General features: G+C 36.1%; 1 protein-coding gene across 5 annotated transcripts in view; it reads left to right on the forward strand.

The window, feature by feature from the left end:
• Window positions 1–25,351, forward strand: part of MOK (MOK protein kinase) — a 101,661-nt gene that overhangs the window by 23,065 nt on the left and 53,245 nt on the right. The window lies entirely within an intron of this gene.

A 25,351-nucleotide genomic window follows, 5' to 3' on the forward strand; every position in this document is an offset into this window, starting at 1 on the left:
AAGGTCGCCAAGGAATTCAGCTATGTAATTCCTTAATGAAAACTCAAGTCAGCCGTCAACCTTTTATGGAGTTTTAATTACAAACAGGAGGAAGAAAGGAATTAGAGATAGAGAGATAGAGGGAGAGAGAAAGGGGAGAGAAGGGAATAGGGCTTAAATACCCCTTCTGTTTAGGCTGGGCCAAAAGGCCCAAGCCCTTAGATAGCTGGGGCAATGAAAGGAGATCAGTCCCTATTACTCACGTGACCAAAAATGGAGAAACAGTCTCCGGGGCCCCCACCTTCAGCTTCCTTCAGAGCAAGCTTCTCAGAGCACACCGCAACCACTCCGACAAACTCCTCCACCACCTCCAGTCTTCAGACCCCCCTATCCTTAAGGAAACCATCCAAGTTCCCTCCCCTCAGTCCTCACATGTACCAATCACCTGTCCATCAATTTCCCTGTGCCAATGGAGGCTCTAGCTTAACCCAGGACCGCCCAGAGGTCTCTGGCTTTGCACATGTCTGTTGAAGGTCATATTTTCAAATAATTAAATCTTTGATCCTTTGCTACAGCCCTTTCTAAATCCTGTTAACCTGAGTAGGGTAGAGATTGGCATAATTAAATTTTGATCTAGGCTGCAGCCCTTCCTCAATCCTGTTAGGACTGAATAGGGTGGAGATTGATTCCAAGTATCTCCATTGTATCAATTCTAAAATCAATCATGACTCAAAGAAATTCCTGTTCTATGCTTAAGCATAGGTCAAAGTCCTTTCCATTGTTCAGCAAAAGGTTTCTGTCCTAAAGTAATCTTAAGAAGGGAGGAGAAGGAACCTCCCATGCCAATGGGGTTCACATTCCAATAGTCAAGACCCACTATCAATAGGAAATTTTTCAAGTATGAAATTTCCCAATGGTGAAATTTCCAACAGTACAAAGTAAGTGATTAATGCTTGCTTGTTGACTGATTTGATTTAAAACAGCTTGGGTTCCCTCCCCTAAAGTTTCCTAGATGGACCTTTAGGGTGACAAAAAATAACAGGAAATGCAGTGTGTGGTATATAATAGGTGCTTCATAAATATTTATTAATTATTTCATCGAAGTTGCTAAAGGGTCAGTAATTGTCATTCTGATGGGGGTGTTTAAAGGATGGACTACTTTAGCAGAGGTATGCTGTTACTGCTCAATTCTCTTTCCCTAGAAGTCAGATCCCCAAACTCTCAGACTTGAGGTTACTCTCAAGCCAACTTCTAAAGAAGGCATAAGATTCTAGGTTCATGATACTCAAGGAAACTTCCCTTCTATGCACAGAAAATCTGGGGTTCAGGAACACTTTCTGCAAATTCTCTGGAGTGGCTAAGTACCTGCTGGATTCTGCTGTTTTCTTCTGTTACTTCCCTGGCTAATGCTATCTTCATTTCTGCTTTCTGACTTCTCAGTTGGCCTGGGGACAAGCACGTGTAACTTCAAATGTTTTCATTTCTGTGATGGGATTGTACACATGCACAGTCTTCCTTCCGTCTACTCTAAAACACAAGTCCACTTTGCTACACTGTTGTCTGTCCTCTGAATGTGTGAAGAAGCCTGAAGTTTTTCTTTTTATAAGATAGCCAAATTTGGATATGACAAGTTCATCTTCATCTTGTGACCAACCCCGGTCCCTGGAAATCAATGTGGAGATAATTGGTTAGGTGCCCCAAAACATACCAGGTTGATTGGGGAGTTCATCAAATATATCACGGAATTTGATCATCCTCTTCTCAACCTTTAAATACTCTTCTTCAGTTACTGGATGCTCAAGGTAATATAAACATCTAATTCCTGCAACCTTTGCCTGTACCTTCATTTCCATCTACCTCAGATATTCCCTTTCTGATTTCCTATCCTTTGTTTTACCCTTCTGCATGTTCTCTCTAGCTCTTATTTAATCATTAAACATTTCCTTTTCATTCCAAATCTCTTCCTTTCACTTTTTTTTTTTACCATTTTCGTACATTCATGGAAATTGACTTTCGTCAGTAATCACTTTATGTCTGGTCTCCTTTTTTTGACTTACTTGCTCTTTCTTTCATGTTCCCTCTCACACTAGTTCAAGAGAAAGGAATCATCATACTTCTTGACTTGTGCTACTTTTGACCCTGCTGTCATTACCACTAACTCTTCTTTGAGAAGGATGCTACAACTGTTCTTTAAGATTTACTCCTGCCCAAATAAATGTGTCTGGGTTTGTAACTTGGGATCTGTGAACTTGATATGTGTGTGTGTGTATGTATTTATGTGTGTATACACACATATATATTGTAAGGGGAAAAGAGGTTACTTTTGAAAAGGTTGAACTGGATTATTTAAGAGTGTGGTCACTAGGAATTTAATTTATTCCAAAGAGATTTATTTATAATTTATTTATAAAATGTAGAAAGAGTGAATTAAGAAAATTAGAGAGAGAATAGGGTAAGATATCTAGCTTAAGCACTAAGTAATTTACTTCTGGGCAGGGAGAATTAGTCTTTAGGCCTCGGCAAAGCTGAGGACCTGGGAAGGTCTCTTCAGAAAAAACAGTTAAGAGTCAGTTTTTTCACTCACCACATGTCAGTTCAAAAGAAGAGATTTTAGAACAGCCTCACCAGGAAACAGGGTCTCAGGTCCAGTCAGCACATTCTTCACCAGCCTCCACTTCATGGAATGAAGAACTGCCAGTAGAACTCCATTCGGGAAGTTGTAACTCCCTTTTAAAGACACTTTCTCTAGCATCACTTCCTGTGCCTTTCCCCAATTCTATGTCTACCAATCACAGTTGAAGTCCTGATTTAGGACTGCCCAGGAGGCAGTCAGTCAATTCTGATTCATCACCCACTATCGCACATGTGGGTCACAGACCTTCCCCCCCACTTAAGTGTGAATGGGGTACTTATACCTTGGTGATTAAATCTAAAAATGGGTAGATCTTCCTATTCAACTTTTAATTAGGGTGCTTATACTTTTGGTGATTAAAATCTAAAAATAAACAGGGGTTACAATTTAATCTTCACAATCAGGGAAGAGTTAATTTCATTTTCACAATCAGGGGAGAGTTAAATTTAATCTTCACAATATGTATTTATCTGCATATAGATACACTATATTTCAATATAATTGGTTTCTTTTGTAATCTTATGTGTTTTATGCACTTAAAAACATCCTTCTGAGAAGGATTCACCAGATTGCCAAGGGTTCCACAGTACAAAACGGTTTAGAACTCTTACTGCAAACATCTGACAGCCTTTAGGCCATTCTTCTTTCTCCTTTTTTAAAAGTTCTGTACCTGGCTCTTGATCTTCTTTTCATTGTTAATACCCCTTCAGACATCCTGAGATCACAGGTCATCAACCATCTCATCTCCTTTTTTGACTTCAACCACTGGTAAGGTGGGTCTTTTTTTTTTTTTGAAAATGTTAGTCAATTTAGAACATTATTCCTTGGTTATAAGAATCATATTCCTTCCCTCCCTCTCCTCCCCCCATCCCTTCCCATAGCTGATTCCACTGGGTTTTACATGTGTCCTTGATCAGAACCTATTTCTAAGCTGTTGATGTTTGCACTAAGATGATCATTTAGTGTCTCCATCCACAACCATATCCTCCTTGACCCATGTAATTAAGCAGTTGTTTTTCTTCGGTGTTTCTACTCCCACATTTTTTCCTCTGAATGTGGATAGTGTTCTTTCTCGTAGATCCCTCCGAGTTGTTCAGGATCACTGCATTGCCACTAATGGAGAAGTCCATTACATTCGATTGTACCACAGTGTATCAGTCTCTGTGTATAATATTCTCCTGGTTCTGCTCCTCTCACTTTGCATCAATTCCTGGAGATTGTTCCAATTCACATGGAATTCCTCCAGTTCATTATTCCTTTGAGCACAATAGTATTCCATGAAGGTGGGTCATTCTTAAGCTTTCTTTTATCTTCTTTCCTTTCCAAATTTTTTGATATCTTTTGTTTTTATATTACCTTTATTTCTGAATATATTCTTCCCTTTCCTCTACCCAATGAGCCATTTCTTGTCACAAAGAATAAAAAAGAACTCTTTATTTTAGATTTTACTGTCACCTAAAACTGTGCTACCTTTATGATTTTAAATTTTTAAATTCCCCATGATGAACATAACCTTGTCCTATCTTTTTCTATCTCCCTCTTCCTAAATTTGGACATTTTTACCATAATTCCCTTTCTTCATTCTTCCCTCTTCTCCCAGTTTTATCAATCTTGCTTTGGCCTCACATTCTTCTCTTCAGTCTTCTTTTCAGCCAGATATACGACCAGTTCAACTGCACATTTTCTCTTTGTCATGTTGTAGTTATGTGTCTTGGAAATTCCAGTGATGGATTAAAACCCCACCATTTGCTTTCTTTATTCCTACTGTCATGCTGCTGAATCTTAATTGAAAGAATGAAAAATGAATGAAATAAAAAAATTTTAAACTATATACAAAGCACTGTACTTAGTGCCAGAGATAAAATAGAATTAAGCAGTTTTAGTGCTCTTCAAGGTGTCCACATTTTAATGGGGAAGACAATGTATATAAGATGTTTTAGCTATAACTGAGATGGAAAGATCCTATGGACTACTAGGGTCTAGGGACAAAGCAGTTGGTAATATATGTTCTTTAAATGTCATTTCTATTGATAAAATCACATCAGTTTCTTTTTAAAATTAAAACATTTTAAATCATCAAAATCTGCCTTTTCTCCCTATCCTTGCTAAATTGAGAACAAAAGAAAAATAAAAACTCTGTTACAAACATGTATAGGCAAGCAAAACAATATGAACATGCAAATATATATTTATATGCATGTGAAATATATATGTAGGTATCTGGGCATTTAAATATTTAATAAATTTTCCCCAGTTACTGTAAAAACAATTTTTAACATTTGTGTTTTTAAAAAATTTTGAGTTTTTTATACATGCAATCATGTAAAACATTTCCATATTAATCCTTTTGTGGAAGGAAAATCAAACCAAGAAAATTTTAAGAAAGTGAAAAAAGTATTCTTTAGTTTAGATTCAGATTCTATCAGTTTCCTCTCTATAAGCATATAACTTTTTTCATCATGAATCCTTTGGGATTGTCTTAGATTATGATTATTGATGAGAATAGCTAAGTTGTTCACATTTGCTCATCTTTTATATTGCTGTTACTGTGTACAATGTTCTGCTTACTTCACCCTGCATCAGTTCATTTAATTATATGCAGGTTTTCTGAAATTCTCCTACTCATCATTTCTTATGGCATAATAGTATTCCATTATAATTATATACAACTAATTCAACCATTTCCCAATTGATGGATATTCCCTCACTTTCCAATTCCTTGCTCCCAGAAAAAGAGCTACTTTAAAATGTTTTTGTACATATAGGTTCTTTCCCCCTCTTTTTTAAAAATCCTTTGGGATAAAAAACCAAGTAATGGTATTGTTAAGTCATGTAAGGAATTAAATTAAGGGTGTGCCTAAATATGTGAGAATTCTAAAATAATATTGTAGTCACCAATTTAAAATATTATAGCTCAAGTAAAAGTGACTTAATAGATAAAAAAGGGAAGAAAGTGAAAGTAGAGAAATAAAAAAGAGGGTAGAGATGATGACTACCCTATCACACTAAATATTGCTCTGACTACCGGGGAGGGGGAGTGTCTGTGGGATTCACACTTCTCATCCTCTGAGGGTATCAACTCTTATCATAGGCCTCTGAAGGTGTCAACTTTTTATCATGGGATTCACAAGTTTCTGATTGATTGGGTTAAAAGGATGGAGCTCTCCAAATAAGTGACTTGTAAATTCTCTTACTTGATGGCTTACAAAGTGTTAAGTAGGGGTGTTTTCAGTTTTGGTTGGTCAACTTAAAAGTTGCTGATGCTAGACAAAGAAAGTGATTCACATCTCACAGGCAAAGGGTACGTATCGTTTTATAGCCCTTTGGGCATAGATTGAAATTGCTCTCCAGAATGGTTAAATCAGTTCACAACTCCCCTAACAGGGCATTAGTGACTCAGTTTTCTCACATCCTCTCCAAATTTTGACATTTTCCTTTTCTGTCATAATAGCCAATCTGATAGGTATGGGGTGGTATCTCAGAGTTGTTTGAATTTGCATTTTTCTAATAGTGATTGAAAACATTTTTTCACATGACTAGAGATAGCTTTAATTACTTTGAGAACTGCCTAATCATATCCTTTTGACCATTTATCAATTGGGGAATGATTTGTATTCTTAAACATTTGACTCATTTCTCCATGTATTTAAGAAATGAGGCCTTTATTAGAGAGACTTGTGAAATTTTTTTTCACTGTTATTATTACTATGTATTACCCTCCATCCTATTTTTCTCCGTTATCCTACTCTCTTTTCATTTTGTCCATCCTTAAAAGTGTTTTGCTTCTGATCACTGCCTCTCCCCCCAATTTATTCTCCTCTTCTATCAGCACTCCTGACCCCCTTCTCTTATTCCCTTACCTTCCTAATTTTCTGTTGGAAGATTTCTATGTCCAACTGAGTTACATACTCAGTATGCTTTTCCCGCTTTGAGACAATTCTGATGAGATTTAGGTTCATTGTTCCCCTTCCCACCTCCCTCATCTTCTTCACTATAAAAGCTCTTACATTCCTCTTTTATGTGAGATAATTTGCCCCATTCTCCCTTCCTCCTCCCAATGCATTCCTCATTCTTATTCCTTAATTTTTTTTAGCTATTATCCCATAATATTCAACTTATACTCTTGTATCTACCTATTACCCATCTAAATACGCATCTACCTATACTAATAATGATAAAGTTCTCTTAGGAGTTACAAATATCTTCTTCCCATGTAGAAATATAAACAGTTTAAACTTATTGAATTTCTTTTAATTTATCTTTCCTGTTTACCTATTTATGCTTTTTTTGAGTCATTTGAGAATCATATTTTTTGTTCAGCTCTAGTCTTTTCATCAAGAAGGCTTGAAAGACCTTTGTTTCATTGAATATCCGTTTTTCCCTTTAAAGGTGTAAAAATTAAATTAGTTTCTAGTAATAAAAGTATTATATTTTATGAGGTTTATTGAGATTATTAGAAATCAAGGATATAAAATAATAAACCATGCTTTTGCCCATGGCTAATTAGCCAATTCAGAACCCCCACGCTTAGTTTACTTACTACATCATTGCAAAATGGAAGAGACCGCGTGGGAGTGTAAATGCCAAAACTGAAAGGATAATTTTTAGTGTTTTGACTTAAAATCTAAAATAAGTGGTCACCACGGGAAATTCCAAAATATGAAAATACCCAAGTCAGCTGGGTTTTATGGAGATTTTAATTAATAAAGAAAGAAGGAATTAAGGGAAGGAGAGAGAGAGAGAGAATTAATTCAAACTGCTCTGGCTCAGGCTGAGCCAAGCAGTAGTAAAAGGGCCTAGGCCATTGAGCCTTAGGGAGAACGAGTCAGTCTTTATCACTCATCACAAGATCATCTCCAAGCTGGGTTCTTCCAACTCCGAACTGAAATTATTCTCCAAACTGAATTCAATTGTAACTGATTTCAATTTTTCTGAACTTGTTCCTTTGCCTCCTTTTAAAGAGATTTTTCTCTTATGTCACCTCCCCTAAATTTTCATGTCTACCAATCATAGTAGATGCCTTTTCCCAGGATGCCCATTCTTAGTTTTCACCTTCTCTGATTATATTAAATCTTCTGAGTACTTCACTCCCCTTTGTTAAGCTTGCCTTTTGTAAGTTATTTGACCTTCTAGGTACTAATTTAATCTTTACAGGTACTTAACACCTTTTTGTATTAGATCTAAAAATAGACCTAGCTTAAGGTTCTAGCTTTACTATAAGGTATGAGTTGGGGACTTTCATTGTTCAATCAGGAGTTTACAACTTTATCTTCCCCTAAGGCACTGTCTGAGTAGGATGGAGTAATTTTAAAAGTTCTCAATACATTCCTGATTCTTAAGTATCTCCATTGTTACAGTAGGGAATAGCTAGACCAAATCTTCCAAGGTACAGTCTGAGTAGTATTAACTTTGTTATCTTCTGAGTTTGTATTTGTGGGGCTTCCCTGTTATCAAAATAACTTTCTATGTTGAGTTTCTTTTTTTGTTGGTTGATCATTTTCCAGCCTTTTTCTTCTCTTTTATACTTAAAAAAAAAAACAACAACAAACCAAAACTGTTAACGTAAGAGGTGGATTCCGTAACTGTGTTGAAGGGAGCACTGTTCTAAGCTTTCAGGTTCTTTGTTCAGCTGCCTTCAGAGGTAGCTCTGGGTTTCTCTAAGTTTTTAATTCTTCCAAGGTGGTATGATCAAGGGAGAATTGTGTTTTATACTCTTTCTGGCCCATACTTTGATCTGAGAGCAACCACAAGCACTTTTTCCCACCTTGAAACTGTGACCAAGGTCCCTAATCCCCTGCAGACATAAGTGCTGTTATGTGTTAGTGCTTTTCCTTGCCCTGGGACTGGGATCCAGGACTGCATCCTGGATTTTTTCATGGGTAATGTAAAAGAGTCTTTCACCCAGAACTGCAAAGGGACCCCTATAATTTCTTCATGACCAGTTGTCTGACCTCCTTACCTTCTGTGACTGAGAGCTCCAAAAGCCTTTGCTGTTGATTTAGTTGCCTCCAAGTCCTGTGCTGGCTTACTGAGGTGGAGCCTGCCTTGGCTCACTGATTTGCTCTCCACTCTTACCTCAGTGCAAAAGACCATGCCAACCTTCTAAGTTATCTTGACTTGAAAAATTATTTCACCCCATCTTTTTGTGCACTCTGTTGCTCTAATATTCATTTTGAGGTGGCATATCAAAGTTGTTTGGAGCATAATTTGGTAAAAATTGAGTAGGTCAGTGTATATTTGCCATCACAGCTGCCTCCCCCCCCCCCCAATATCTATACATATTTGGATATCTAGATATCTTTATGTCACATCTTTTATCCTGAATCTTTCACCTCTCTATCAGGAGGTAGAGACCATATATTTTCTGGAATTATGATTGATCATTATGTTGATCAAACAAAATTGTTTTTAAAATTGTTATCATTGCATAAATTGTTCTAGTTTTGTTCACTTTATTCAATTTTAATTCATTTAAGCCTTCATTTCTTAGAAGCTATTTCCTTTATAATTTCCTACAGCCCAATAGTATTTTACCATATTTTTATAGCATAACATGTTCATCCATTTTCCAATTGATGTCATCCCTTCATATTCCTATTCTTTACTAACTCACAAAGAGATATAAATACTTTTATATACCCTTAGTTATCCAAGTTAGTTTTTTTTTGCTTAGAATTAATCTATCTCCTAATCTACCTCACCTCTACATTCCCCTTTTCTCCTTTCCTTACTATTTCTCTATTGAATGAAATTTATATCTGTACCTGACATTGTGTGTGTGTGTGTGTGTGTATTCTTTGACCAGTTCAGATGAGAATGAGGTTGTATGGTTTAGGGGTCAGCTACCCACCTATTCCTCCTTTTTTGGATATACTTCTATTTGCACACTCCAATGATATAAGACACTTCAAAGCTTTTGCACATTTGGTCTTTTCATTAGGAACTCTTAGAAGTCCTCTATTTCATTAAGGATTCATTTTACCCCCTGTAGGATTTATACTAAAATTTTATTGGATAGATTATTCTTGGTTTTAAATCTATGTCTTTTCCCTTCTGGAATATCATATTCCAAGCTCTCTTCTTCTTTGTAGTAGTGGCTGCTAAATTGTGTGTGATCTTGACTGATTCCTTGGTATTTTAATTTTTTCTTTCTGGCTACTTGCATGACTTTTCTTTGCCCTGAAAGTTTTAGACTTTGGCTGTTACATTCCTGAGATTATTCTTCCGGAATATTTTTTAGGAGATTACTAGTGAATTCTTTTTTTCTATTTCTACTTTGTTCTCTAGTCTTAAGAGCTCTGGGCACTAGTTTCCTTTTAAGATTTCTTGAAATAAAGTGTGGAGCCAGGATGGCAGAATAAAGGCAGATTTACCTGAACACTCCCAAATACGCCTTCAAATAACATTAAAGTAACATTTCAAAATGAATTCTGGAGCAGCAGAACTTACAAAAGGATGGAGTGAAACAATGTTCTTGTCCAAGACAACTTAGAAGGTTTACAGGAAAGATCTCTTTCCCTAGGGTGAGAGTTAAAGTGCAGTCCAGGCTGTGCCTTGGCAAACTAGAAGCAGTCCTTAAGGCCAACTAAATTGGTTGCAGAGGCAGCAGCTTCCATAGCTTTCAGCCCATAAATGATAAAGGGGGTTGGAGAACTAGTCAGAAGAGAACTTTGCTCATACTGGGAACAGTTTCTTTGTTGAATTGCCCATACTCAGTTCAGGGTTACAGGAATAAGGCTAAGCACTAGCCAGAATGGGGACCCTGGTCACAGTTCCAGTGTAGAAAAGAGTACTTGTAGTCAGTAATAAATCAGGGCACAGGCCAGGAGAGGAGTGAACACACTTCTTTTTAGATCATACCACATTGGAAGAACTAAAAGCTTGCAGACTCCTAGAACTAGCTCAGAAAACAGCAGGATGAAAAATCTGGAGTTTGTGATAGTGCCCCCATCATGTTGGGAGTAGAGCCCAACTATCAAGAAATAGGCTGGAAAAAAATGAGCAAACAACAAAAAAAGCACCTGACTATGGGGATAGGGAAGATTAAAAAAAGACAAACAAACTCAGAAGAAGACAACAGTGTCAAAATAGCTACATGCAAAGCCTCAAAGAATAATGAAAATTGGCCTCAGGCCTTAGAAGAACTCATAATGAATTTTAAAAATGAAGAAAAAAATCAATGAAAAAAATGTGAAGGAAAGTGCCTTATCTTTTTCAGATCTCAAACAGTATTGGAAAGTGGTAATCATTAAAACAATCTCATGGCCTCAGACACTCGTAGCTGTGTAACCCTGGGCAAGTCACTTAACCCCCAATTGTCTAGCTCTTATTACTCTTCTGTCTCATAACAAATGCATAGTATGGGTTCTAAGTTGGAAGATAAGTGTTTAAACAAATAAATAAAAAACAACCATTCTGGTAATGGCTAAGAAATAAAGTGATAGATCAGTGGAGTAGATTAGGTATACAATATACAGTATTAAATGATCATAGTAATCTATTATGTGATAAATGCAAAGATCTAAGCTTTTGAGACAAGAACTCACTATTTGATAAAAAATGCTGTGAAAACTGGAAAACAGTGTAGAAAAAAATTAGATATAAACCAATATCTCAAAATGTAAAAGAAGACCAGGTCATAAAGGGTATATGATTAGATAATAAAAGGTAATACTATAAGCAAATTAGGCAGCATGGAGTATATTTATCTGTCAAATATATGAGAAAAGGAGGAATTTAGGATCAAACAAGAGATAGAAAGCATTATGTGATATAAAATGAACAATTTTGATTATGTTAAATTAGAAGGTTTCTGCATAAACAAAACCAATGCAACCAAGATGAGAAAGAAAGCAGAAAACTGGGTGGGGGCGATATTTATAGCAAGTTTCTTTGATAAAGGCCTCATTTCTCAAAAATGTAGAGAAATGAGTCAAATTTGTAAGAATACAAGTCAGTTGGTCAAAAGTTATGAACAGGCAGTTTTTGGACAAAGAAATCAAAGTTATCAGTAATTATGTGAAGGAAATACTCTAAATCACTATTGGTTAGGGAAATACAAATTAAAACCACTTGAGATATCAGATTGGCTAATATGACAGAAACGGAAATGGTGGAGGGGATATGAGAAAGTTGAGACACTAATGCACTTTTGGTGGAATTTTGAAACTGATCCATTCTGAAGAACAATTTGCAACCATGACCAACTATACTCTTATCCAGCACTAGTACGACTAGGTCTGTATCCCAAAGAGGTTTAAAAAAAAAAGGAAAAAGGTCTATTTTTGTACAAAAATATAGAAGCTCTTTTTGTGGTGGCAAAGAATTGTAAATCGAGGGGATGCTCATCATTGGGGAATGCTTAAACAAGTGTGGTATATGATTGTGATAGAATATGACAAGCTGAGGATTTCAGAAAAATCCCCAAAAAGATTACATGAACTGATGCAAAGTAAAGTGAACAGAACCAGTAAACATTGTGCACAGTAACAGTAATATTTCATGATTATGAATTGTGAATGACTGATTTCAGTGATACAGGGATCCAAGACAATCCCAAAGGAATCATGTTGAAAAAATGTTATTTGCCTTAAAGAAAGAACTGATGGAGTCTGAATGCAGATCAAAGCATATTTTAAAACTTTTCTTTTTGTTGCCTATTTTCTTTCTTTTACATGTCTAATATAAAAATGTTTTGCATGATTGCATTTGTATGACCTATTTCAAATTGCTTGTCTTCTCAATGATGGGGGAGGGAGAGAGGAAGAGAATTTGTAACTCAAAAATTTTTTTAGAAGTTCAAAATGTTTTCATCCATTTGGAAAAAAAAATTTTAAATAAAAGAAAAAAGATGTCTTGAAATATCATATCTAGACTTTTTCTGGTCCTGGTGATCAGGTATTCTAATGATTCTTAGCTTTTTTTCTCTTTGATCTATTTTCCAAGTTGTTAACTTATTTTTGCTATGAAATGTCCTTCATTTCCTTCTTCTATCTTATAAAGTTATTGGCTCATTCTAGTTTTTAAGGGGTTTATTGCTTGGGCAACATTTTGTACCACTTCTTCCAAATGGTTAATTTCTTTTCTGGTTCTTCCTTACCTCTCATTTTTTTATGTAGTCCTCCCCGCTCCCTCCACTACTCTCATATCCTTTATTTAAAAATCAAACACATTTTAAACTTTTAAAATATTAAAGCCTCTTGCTTAATTTCCTCTAGGAATTTTAGTTTAATTCAGCCAACCTATGTTTTTCTTTGAGCCTTTGCATATAGATGTTTTAGTTATTCTCTTCTGTATTTGTGTCTTAGTGTTCCTATTTTAATAGTAGGATTCTTTTTTGGTTTATTCATTATTCCAGTTTACTTCATGACTTGACTTTATGTTAGGATTGGGCTCTTTGTACTTTTGGAACTTGCTCCTTACTTGATACACAGACCAAGGCATGAGACCACTCCTCATTGTAGAATGCCACCTCTGGGTACTGGTCCCCTTCTCAGTATACCCAGGATCTGTAACCCAGGACTGGGTAGTGAGTGACAAAGCTGGAGGTTGACATTTGTTTCTGTACCTTTCATGAGATCATGGTGCCTTGGTAGGGCTCTGGGACTTTTTCTTGCCCTGGTTCCTAGCATCTTCCCACACTAAAGTATTCTATATGGCATGCTTTTGACCAGGCCACAAACTGGCCAAGTATTTACAAACTTCTTTTTCTGTCTCACTGTGCTGACCTGGTCTAGGAAAATAACTCACTGTAACTTTTTCTTGGATTTCCTGATCAGGATTCAGTCTGGAGCATTTTCTAGCATTTGGAGGAGTTTTGATGGAAAGCTCACTGTACTAATAATATCTGTTATTTCACCCTGTGGCTCCCAACTCTTAACATATCATTGTCTGATATTGAGTCATTTGATAGTGCCAAGCATCTGAGTGATAAGAATTTTCTTTTCTGGTTCTTCAGTAGCTATGTAGCTGAAGAGATAGGGGCTGAAGCACATACAGAGGAAGTTCTCCATAGGGGTTGTTTCCCTATGATTTGACATCTAGACTGAAAGCAGGGTTGTGGTTGCTTTTCTTATAGTTCTTGTATTTACTTGCCATTTGGTGGCAGTGGCTGGTGTTGGTGGTGTTATAGTTAAAAGAGTGGTTGTCATAAACTGTTACCGCGAAAATATGGTTTCAAATAAAAAATATAGTGGTCGCCATGGGAAAATTCCCAGATATTAAATATACCCAAGTCAGCTGGGTTTTATAGAGATTTTAATTAATACAAATTAAGGAATTAATGAAAGGGAGAGAGAGAAAGAGGAAATAATGAGAAAAGGGCTAGGCTGGCCTAGGCTTAAGCCTTAAGAGAGAGATCAGTCACTCTTTAATCCACTCACCACAAGATTTGTCCCAAGCAAGGTTCTAGTGTTCAGAGAGACCTACCAGTTCAGCTTCTCAGCTCAACTAAGTTCAGCCACTGAGCCCTCCAATTCAGCTTTGGCAAGCTGACCTCCTTCAGAGGCCTACACCTCTTCCTTTTAAAGAAAATTTTCTCCTATGTCACCTCCCCTAAGTTTTCACATCTACCAATCACAGTAGACATTTTCACAGGAGTGACCATTCTTAATTCACACCTTCTTTAGTTCTCAACTTCTCTGGGTAGACTAAAACTTCTGAGTAAATTCACACCTTTTTGCCCCTTGCAAGTTTGCAAGTTGCCTGACCTTTTAGTGATTAATTTGACCTTCATAGGTACTTAGCACCCTTTTGTATTAGATCTAAAAAGAGACCTAGCTTAAGGGCTTTTCCCTCACTATAAGTATGGGTTAAGTACTTTTTCATTATTCAGTAAGGAGTTTACAACTTTATCTTCCCCTAAAGTATGCTTAAGTATGGGTGGAGTAATGTTAGAGTTCTCACATTCCTGATCAAGTACCTTCATTGTTTAAAATGGATTTAGCTTAATCAAATCTTCTGAAGTAGAGTCTGAGAATTTTTAACATTCACAAGTCTGAGAAATTTTAAGATTCACAGTGGTAATGGGAACAGTGAACCTCCTTACCATAAAGAGTGCTTGTCTTGATTGCCAGAAAGCAGAGATCTAGCTAGAAATTTCAGTTGGTGGTCTAGGGGGCACTGCTATAACAATAACAATCATCTCCATATCCTTACAACTCCCTGCCACCTTAGTTCTTGGGCAAAGGGCCTCAAATGTAAAGTAACTGTTACAGACATTCATGTAGTCAAGGTCATTTTCAGATGTGGCATAGCCACTCTACCAGGTCCCTATGGGGACACATAGCAGTAGTTGTTGGGCTGGGTTCCCACAGTTTGCTGCTTGGTGCTCTGAGTTTTTTTTTTTTAATTTTATAGTATTTTATTTGATTATTTCCATGCATTATTCATTAAAGACAAAGATAATTTTCTTTTCCTCCCCCCATCCCCCGTAGCTGACGCGTGATTCCACTGGGTATCACATGTGTTCTTGATTCGAACCCATTGCCATGTTGTTAATATTTGCATTAGAGTGTTCGTTTAGAGGCTCTCTGTCATGTCCCCTCAACCGCTGTATTCAGGCAGTTGCTTTTCCTCGGTGTTTCTACTCCCACAGTTTGTCCTCTGCTTATGGATAGTGTTTTTTCTCCTAGATCCCTGCAGATTGTTCAGGGACATTACACCGCCACTAATGGAGAAGTCCATTACATTCGATTATACCACAGTGTGTTTGTCTCTGTGTACAGTGTTCTCCTGGTTCTGCTCCTCTCGCTCTGCATCACTTCCTGGAGGTCGTTCCAGTCTCCATGGAATTCCTCCACTTTATTATTCCTTTTTGCACAATAATATTCCATCACCAACATATACCACAATTTGTTCAGCCATTCCCCAATTGATGGGCATCCCCTCGTTTTCCAATTTTTGGCCACCACAAAGAGCGCAGCTATGAATATTCTTGTACAAGTCTTTTCCCTTATTATCTCTTTGGGGTACAAACCCAGCAGTGATATGGCTGGATCAAAGGGTAGACATTCTTTTATCGCTCTTTGGGAATAGTTCCAAATTGCCCTCCAGAATGGTTGGATCAGTTCACATGGTGCTATGAGTTTTATTGAACTGCTATTAATGCCAATGGGAACTCCATAACTTCCAAACTTTTAAGGCCATCAACTGGATATTGGTGGAGAAGGAATAGTAAAGAGAAAACTTGATTCTTTTCTCTGCTTCCATTCCCTGTCAAGCACAGTTCTTTTTCAGTAATCCTTCATCTCTTGCTCTGACCACCACTTGATTGGGCTCCTATTGGATTCTGTGAAGATGAATTGGCTTTCTGCATTGCATAGGCCCTGAGCTGTGTCAGCCAAATATCCAATGAAGAGTGATACTTTCAAATCAAAAAAGGTTTTTAAATGGAATATTTTGAGATTGAAATTTAAATTGAAAATTGAAAAAATTATTCATACCTAATTTACTTTTCATTGACTCAATCAAGATGTCTTGGTCTTCTGATGATTAAATAGATCTGGTGTAGACTCTTTCTTACCTTTATACTTTCTAATCCAATGATTATTCTGTTTGGAAGAGAAAACCAAGGCAAAATTGGAATTGAACAGTTCAATTTTTTCACTATTATATATCATATATTAACATTGAATCCTCTGAAATTGTTTTTTCTTACTAAATATTATTTTGTGGGATCTTACTCATTCTTTTTCTAGTCTTTTACTCTCTTTAAACTCAGAGTACTAATGTACTACTACTACTACTAATCTAATGATTATTCCTGATATTCCTTTCCTCTCTTTCTTTATCATAAATTTCATGATATTGTGGTCACTTGTCTCTAAAGTTCCTATCATTTCTTCTTCAACAGCCAATTCCTACTTTGTGGCATAGGATCATAGATTTAGAGGTAGTAGAAGAGATCTTAGAGGTTATTTAGATCAATGTTCTTATTTTGCACATAAGGAAACTGAGGCCACAGAGAGGTTGATTAACTTGTCCAAGGTCACACATGACAGAATCACTATTTCAACTCAGAGCTCCAGACTCTAAATCACATCATTTTTTCTACTGTTAGGATGTTTCAGAAGATATCTTTTTTTGTCCTGGAAGGGACTGAATTAGATTAGCTTTGAGATCCTATCCAGTTCTAAGCATCTATGATTCTTTCATCACCACAGGTTGTAATGATATATAATATATATGTGTATGTTTTTAATATATCTATAATATGTATAGATATGTGTATATCATATATAACATGCATATATGTGTAGGTGTGGGTACATATATACACATACACATACATATACTATATCTATCTATCTATAAATAATTTAGTAGATATCCATTAAGAGTTGTGGTCAAGAAATTCAGAAATTCATCATTCTGTAGTGAACCTGGTAATGAAACAAGCAACTAGTTTGTTTCTCAGATAGTAGATATACTGTCCATCACTGAAGCCACTTTTACCCCTGCCTTTTCAGCTTGGTTTGCTGTACTTTAGCTTGTATTCTACTGGTAGAGTCTTTGAGAAGCTAAGGCCATATTTTCACTAGGATTTTAGTTGAAGGCTTAAAAAAAGATGGACTTTTGTGCCAAGGGGTAAATTACCTTGTACCTTATTTTTGTATACATTTATGTATATTATGTGTTGTTTCTTCCATAAATAATATAAGCTCCTTGGGCAGAGATTATTATTATTTTTAAATTTTTAATACAACTTTATTTTCATAATCTGAAAATTAGAGTATTCTTATTAACTATATACTAGTACAAGACCACTTTCCAGAAGTCTGGGAAGTGACTGTCTGATTCCATATCACAATTCAAGAGTTTTCTTAGGGATTGTTATCACATCTTTCTCTGGATAGGGAAATTCAAAAGGGCAAAGTGGTCTTATGACCCATTCAGAAGGCTTTTTATGTGTGTTCTAACACAATTTTATATGTTTTCTCAGTACATAGCAGTGTGTCTGATATGTGTTAAGCACTTAACAAATGCTTTTTAGTTTTTAAAATTTATTTTGCCCCCTTTACTACCCCTCTTTCTTTGCTTAAGTAAGTGATTCAAAAATCTTCCCCTTCAACTTCCTAAGTAGCTTTTTTTTTTCAAGAAGGTTTTCTTTGATTTATGACTTTGTTATTTCTCTTCACTTCCAGTTTATTTCTGAATTGTTTTCTGACTCATGGACTGCCATGTTCCTTCTTTATTTTCCATTTCCTTATGAGATTAAAACTTTGTAAGTACTAGATGTTAAGGAATTAATTTAGGTCAGAAGTAAGAATTCTCAGTGAAGAATTAAAAAGACACAAACTATAGAGTAGGAAAAATTAAATAGATGATATAGGATCTTTTCAAAGAATTAGAATCTGTGACAGAGAAAATAGCAGATATAAAAGTCCTGAAAAGGAAAACAATTTTACAGAAGTGCACCAAAAGACAGCAATATTAAAAGAATATATGAATTTCATGCAGGTCAAAACAACATATTTTTTTCTGAATTGAAGATAGTTTATTTTTTATTTTTTAATAAATTTATTTATGTAGAACATAGTTACATGATTGATGTTCTTTCCTTCCCCTCTTTCCTCCCCCCTCCTGGAGCCAATGAGCAATTCCACTGGGTTATACATGTATCATTATTAAAAGTTTATTCCCATATTATTAATATTTGCAATAGAGTGATCATTTAAAGTCAAAATCCCCAATCATATACTCATCAAACTATGTGATCAATCATATAAAACAACTTATCTTGAAGACAGGATTTTCTGAGTTAAATTGAATATCATAGATTTCCCAGAAATTTATCTACTAAAAATCTTGAATAGGAAAGAACATAAGAAAACTGTCTAGATGATACACTGCGGTACAATTGAATGTAATGGACTTCTCCATTAATAGCAGTGCAGTGATCCTGAACAACTTGGAGAACTACGAGAAAGAACACTATCCACCTCCAGAGGAAAAACTGTGGGAGCAGAAACACCTAAGAAAAACAACTGCTTGATTACATGGATCAAGAGGGATATGATTGGGGATGTAGACTAAATGATCATCCTAGTGCAACATCAACAACATGGAACTAGGTTCTGATCAAGGACACGTGTAAAACCCAGTGGAATTGGCTACAGGAAGGGGTGGGGGGAAGGGAGAAAGGGAAAGAATATGATTCTTGTAACCAAGGAATAATGTTCTAAATTGACTAAATAAAATAAATAAAAAATTAAATTAAATTTAAAAAAAGAAAACTGTCTAGAACTTGAGTACTGATAGTAGAGCCTTAACTGATCAAAACAATAGACTACCAACAGAAAAAACTCAAACTTCTATGCTTCACATTTCAAGGTCTATAGTGGTTAAACTTCATAATTTCAATGACAAACTTTACAAACAGCCAGGAAAAAAAAAACCAACCTTTCAAATATGAAGAAAAGACCAGTTTGAATAATATTGAATTATTTTGCATTTTTGGGAAATTGCAGAAGACTAAAAGTTCAAAACAAAAAAAAGGATGTAACTCAAAATGATATATTTTGGAAACCTGGGCCTAATCATCATTAAAAAAAATGGATTGTCAATAAAAGAGAGGCTTTTGATACATTCATTAAAAAAATAAAGTTGAGAAGTACTTTCAAAGAGGCAGGGTCAAAATGGTGGCTTAGGAGCAGCAATAGTTCAGACCTCTGAAAACCCTTCCTTACCAATCACAAACTAAATGCTCCTAGGGGACTGAAAATCAAGACAAACAACAACACAAGAGCTGGGGAAACACTCCTGTTGGATTTAATTCAAAAGGTATACCCCCAAAAGCCAGAATCTCAGAACACTTGGGCTTAGGGGGAAGGCAGAGGGAAGGTCCCAGGACCCCTCTCCCTCCACTTAGAGTGCTAAGCCTCCAATGGCAGCAGGAACCTCTGGGTGGGCAAAGGCTCTGGTCTGGAGCGTGTACCTTGCAGGCAGGGCTGTGCCAGGATCAGAGCGTCGAACACAGGTGGCGGGGAAACAGCTGGAGAGGGAGCGAAGAGCTCACAGCCTGGACAGGACAGCTGACACCCTCCATATTGCTCCAGCCTTCCAGGAGGTTTTGGCCTCAGAGCACATCCAGCCCAACCCAGCTGAACTTAATCCCATCAAAAGTCTTTAGAGCTCAGGGAATCCCAAGTTCCAACACCCCTCCCTCACTGACTGCTGGACTTTAATCCAATCAAAAGCTTTCAGAGGACAGGGAAGCTCAAACTCCAACAATCCTCCCCCAGAGACTGCACTGAGAGATCTGACAAAACTCCAAGAGGGGAGACTGACAGAAAGCCCCCCAAAACCAAAAAAATGAGAGGAGCAAGAGCACAGACAAATACAGGGAGCAAAGAAGGGGTAAATATGAGCAAACAACAGAAAAAGAAGAAAGAAATTACAATTGACAGCTTCTGCACAGGCAACGAACCAAGAAGAAACAATACACAGGAGGAGGCAAGTAATAAAACAGAAATCCCAGTGAATTGGATACAGGCTTTGGAAGAACTCAAAATGCAATTCAAAACACAATTAAGAGAGGCCGAAGACAATTGGGAAAAGAATTTAAAAACTAAGATAAGTCATCTGGAAACAGAAAATAGTGTCTTGAAAGCCAAAATCAACCAGCTGGAAAATGAGGCAAAGGAGAAGAAAGATGAGGCAAAGAAGATGAAAGATGAAGCATGATGTAAAGAGAATGAAAGATGACCTCCAAAGAAAATCAGACCAAAATGAGAAGGATGACCAAAAAGCCTGGGGTGAAATCCAGTCTTTAAGAACCAGAATACAACAACTAGAATTAAGTGACCTCACAAGGCAGCAGGACACTATAAAACAAAACCAAAAGAATGAAAAAATTGAGGAAAATTTGAAGCATATTATTCACATGACAGAGGATTTAGAAAAGTGTTCGAGGAGAGACAATTTAGAACCATTGGTCTACCAGAAGACCATGACAAAAGAAAAAGCCTGGACATAACACTACAGGAAATTATCCAAGAAAACTGTCCCTATATTCTAGAACAAGAGGGAAAAGTGGAGATTGAAAGAATCCACAGATCACCTCCTGTACTTAATCCCCAACTGACAACACCCAGTAATGTTATAGCCAAATTCAAGAACTATCAAACCAAAGAAAAGATATTTCAAGCTGCCAAGAAGAAGTCATTCAGATACCACAGAACCACAGTGAGGATAACATAGGATCTGGCTGCATCCACACTGAAGGACCAAAAGGCATGGAATATGATATTCCAGAAAGCAAGGGAACTTGATCTACAACCAAGAATCAACTACCCAGCAAAACTGACTATATTCTTACAGGGGAAAGTATGGTCATTCAACAAAATAGAAGAATTCCAAGAATTTGTAAAGAAAAGACCAGAACTGAACAGAAAATTTGATGCCCAAGCACAGAACTCGAGAGAATCATCAAAAGGTCATTTAAAAAGAGGGAAAACAAAAGAGAAAAACAAAACAAAACAAACTTTTTTTTAAAGAGACTCAATAAATTAAAATGATATGTATCCCTATAAATTGTTATTTTCAACTGGACAGCTAGAAGAATTACACTTAGAGGGAACAGTGACAAACTGTATAGGATAAAATGACAAGACATAAATAGGTATATAGACATATTTATGCATGAATATATATATATGCATATATTTATATATACCAGTAGAGCTAAAAAAAAGAGGTTAATACTAAAAGAAATGGGAAAAGAAACAAAAGGGGGTAAATTTATATGTCACAAAGAAGCTCATGGCAGAAGGAGGGGAGAACATCAATACACTGGTAAAGAGGTTGGAGATAGGAAATACTCAACTCTTACATTCATTGAAATTGACCCAAAGAGGGAAGAACAATCCAATCCATTGGGGCAGAGAATAGATTTGAGACTTATAGGGGAGTAGAAGGGTAACAAATGGACTGGTGGGGAGGGAAGCAGTACAAAGGAGGGAGTGGGTAGGGGATAGTTTTAGAAAGACTGAAAGGCAAAGAAGGGAGGGGGGTAGAAAGGGAAGTAAAATAAGGGTGGGAATAGGGGGATTGATTAAAAACAAAGGAAATAGTGAAAGCAGAAAAGGCAGGACCAGGAGTAGCTGGGAAATATAGAGCTAGTAATCATAACTCAGAATGTGAATGGAATAAACTCACCCATAAAACGCAAGCAAATAGCAGAGTGGATTAGAATCCAAAACCTACCATATACTGTCTACAAGAAACACACATGAAGACGGTAGATATGCATAGGGTGAAAGTAAGAGGATGGAGCCAAATCTATTGGGCATCAACTGATAAAAAGAAGGCAGGAGTCTCAATCATATCTGACAAAGCTAAAGTAAAAATAGATCTAGTTAAAAGTGATAGGGAAGGTAATTACATCCTGATAAAAGGCAGTATAGACAATGAGGAAATATCTGTACTCAATACGTATGCACCAAATGTTATAGCATCCAGATTTCTAAAGGAGAAACTAGTGGAGCTCAAGGATGAAATCGATAGAAAAACTATACTAGTGGGAGACCTGAACCTTCCTCTATCAGAACTAGATATACCAAACCAAAAAATAAATAAGAAAGAGGTAAGAGAAGTGAATGAAATCGTAGAAAAATTAGAGTTAGTAGACATGTGGAGAAAAATAAATAGGGACAAAAAGGAATACACCTTTTCAGCAGCACATGGTACATTCACAAAAATTGACCACGTATTAGGGCATAAAAACATTGCAAACAAGTGCAAAACAGCAGAAATAATAAATGCAATCTTCTCTGATCACAATGCAATGAAAATAATAATTAGTAAGGGTATATGGAGAGGTAAATTAAAAATTAATTGGAAATTAAACAATATGATTCTCCAAAACAGGTTATTTAAAGAACAAATCGTAGAAACAATAACTTCATTGAAGAAAATAACAATGATGAGACATTCTTTCAAAACCTATGGGATGCAGCCAAAGCAGTACTCAGGGGGAAATTTATATCCTTGAGTTCATATATTAACAAATTAAGAAGGGCAGAGATCAATGAATTGGGCATGCAAATTAAGAAAAACTAGAAAGTAAACAAATTAAAAATCCTCAGATGAAGACTAAATTAGAGATCCTAAAAATCAAAGGAGAAATTAATAAAATTGAAAGTCAAAGAACTATTGATTTAATAAATAAGAATAGAAGCTGGTATTTTGAAAAAACAAATAAAATAGACAAAGTACTGGTCAGTCTAATTAAAAAAAGGAAAGAAGAAAACCAAATTGACAGTATCCAAGATGAAAAGGGAGACCTCACCTCTAATGGAGAGGAAATTAAGGCAATCATTAAAAACTATTACGCCCAATTATATGGCAATCTAGGTGATATGGATGAATATGTACAAAAATATAAATTGTCTAGACTAACAGAGGAAGAAATAAATTACCTAAACAATCCCATATCAGAAAAAGAAATTGAACAAGCCATCAAAGAACTCCCTAAGAAAAAATCCCCAGGTCCTGATGGATTCACAAATGAATTCTATAAAACATTCAAAGGACAACTAATCCCAATATCATACAAACTATTTGGCAGAATGTGCAAAGAAGGAGTTCTACCAAATTCATTTTACAACACAAATATGGTACTTATCCCAAAGCCAGGCAGGTCAAAAACAGAGAAAGAAAACCATAGACCAATTTCCTTAATGAATATAGATGCAAAAATCTTAAATAGGATACTAGCAAAAAGACTCCAGGAAGTGATCACAAGGGTTATTCACTATGACCAGGTAGGATTCATACCAGGAATGCAAGGATGGTTCAATATTAGGAAAACCGTCCACATAATTGACCATATTAACAAGCAAACCAACAAAAATCACATGATTATCTCAATAGATGCAGAAAAAACCTTTGATAAAATACAACACTCATTCCTATTGAAAACACCAGAAAGTATAGGAATAGAAGTTTTCCTAAAAATAATAAAAAATAATAATAATAAATAGTATATATCTAAAACCATCAGCAAACATCATCTGCAATGGGGATAAACTAGAAGCCTTCCCAATAAGATCAGGAGTGAAACAAGGATGCCCATTATCACCTATATTATTTAACATTGTACTAGAAACACTAGTAGTAGCAATTAGAGAAGAAAAAGAAGTTGAAGGTATGAAAATTGGCAGTGAGGAGACCAAGCTATCACTCTTTGAGGATGATATGATGATCTACTTAAACAATCCTATAGAACCAACCAAAAAGCTAGTCGAAATAATCAACAATTTTAGCAAAGTTGCAGAATACAAAATAAACCCACATAAGTCATCAGCAATTCTATATATGTCCAACCCATTTCAGCAGCAAGAATTAGAAAGAGAAATTCCACTTAAAATCACCCTAGACAATATAAAATACTTAGGAATCTATCTGCTGAGACAAACACAGGAGCTATATGAATACAACTACAAAACACTCTGCACACAATTAAAACTAGATCTAAACAATTGGAAAAACATTGATTACTCATGGGTGGGACGAGCTAACATAATAAAAATGACAATCCAACCCAATTAATTTACCAATTTAGTGCCATACCCATTGAACTCCCCAAAAAACTTTTTTACTGAATTAGAAAAAAAATAACAAAATTCATTTGGAAGAACAAAAGATCAAGGATATCAAAGGAAATCATGAAAAAAAAATGCAAAGGAAGGAGGACTTGCAGTCCCAGATCTCAAACTATACTATAAAGCAGCAGTCATCAAAACAATTGGTACTGGCTAAGAGACAGAAAGGAGGATCAATCAGTGGAATAGACTTGGGGTAAATGACCTCAGCAAGACAGTCTATGATAAGTCTAAAGATCCCAGTTTTGGGGACCAAAACCCAGTATTGGGTTATAAAAACTACTGGGAAAATTGGAAGAAAGTGTGGGAGAGATTAGGTTTGGATCAACATCTCACACCCTACACCAAGATAAACTCAGAATGGGTGAATGACCTGAATATAAAGAAGGAAACTTTAAGCAAATTAGGTGAACACAGAATAGTATGCTTGTCAGACCTTTGGGAAGGAAAGACTTTAAAACCAAGCAAGAGCTCGAAAAAGTCACAAAATGTAAAATCAATAATTTTGATTACATCAAATTAAAAAGTTTTTGTACAAACAAAACTAATGCATCCAAAATTAGAAGGGAAGCAACAACTTGGGGAACAATCTTCATTACAAAAACCTCTGTCACTTAAATTTATAAAAAGCTAAAGCAATTGTACAAAAAATCAAGCCATTCTCCAATTGATAAATGGGCAAGGGACATGAATAGGCAATTTTCAGTTAAAGAAATCAAAACTATTATAAAGCACATGAAAAAGTGTTCCAAAGCTCTTATAATCAGAGAAATGCAAATCAAAACAACTGAGGTATCACCTCACACCTATCAGATTGGCTAACATGACAGCAAAGGAAAGTAATGAATGCTGGAGGGGATGTGGCAAAGTTGGGACACTAATGCATTGCTGGTGGAATTGTGAATTGATCCAACTGTTCTGGAGGGCAATTTGGAACTATGCCCAAAGGGCGCTAAAAGACTGTCTGCCCTTTGATCCAGCCATAGCACTGCTGGGTTTGTACTCTGAAGAGATAATAAGGAAAAAGACATGTACAAAAATATTCATAGCTGCACTCTTTGTGGTGGCCAAAAATTGGAAAATGAGGGGATGCCCTTCAATTGGGGAATGACTGAACAAATTGTGGTATATGTTG

This window comes from Monodelphis domestica, chromosome 1 (assembly GCF_027887165.1).
Source record: "Monodelphis domestica isolate mMonDom1 chromosome 1, mMonDom1.pri, whole genome shotgun sequence".
In the NCBI taxonomy this organism is placed as follows: domain Eukaryota; kingdom Metazoa; phylum Chordata; class Mammalia; order Didelphimorphia; family Didelphidae; genus Monodelphis; species Monodelphis domestica.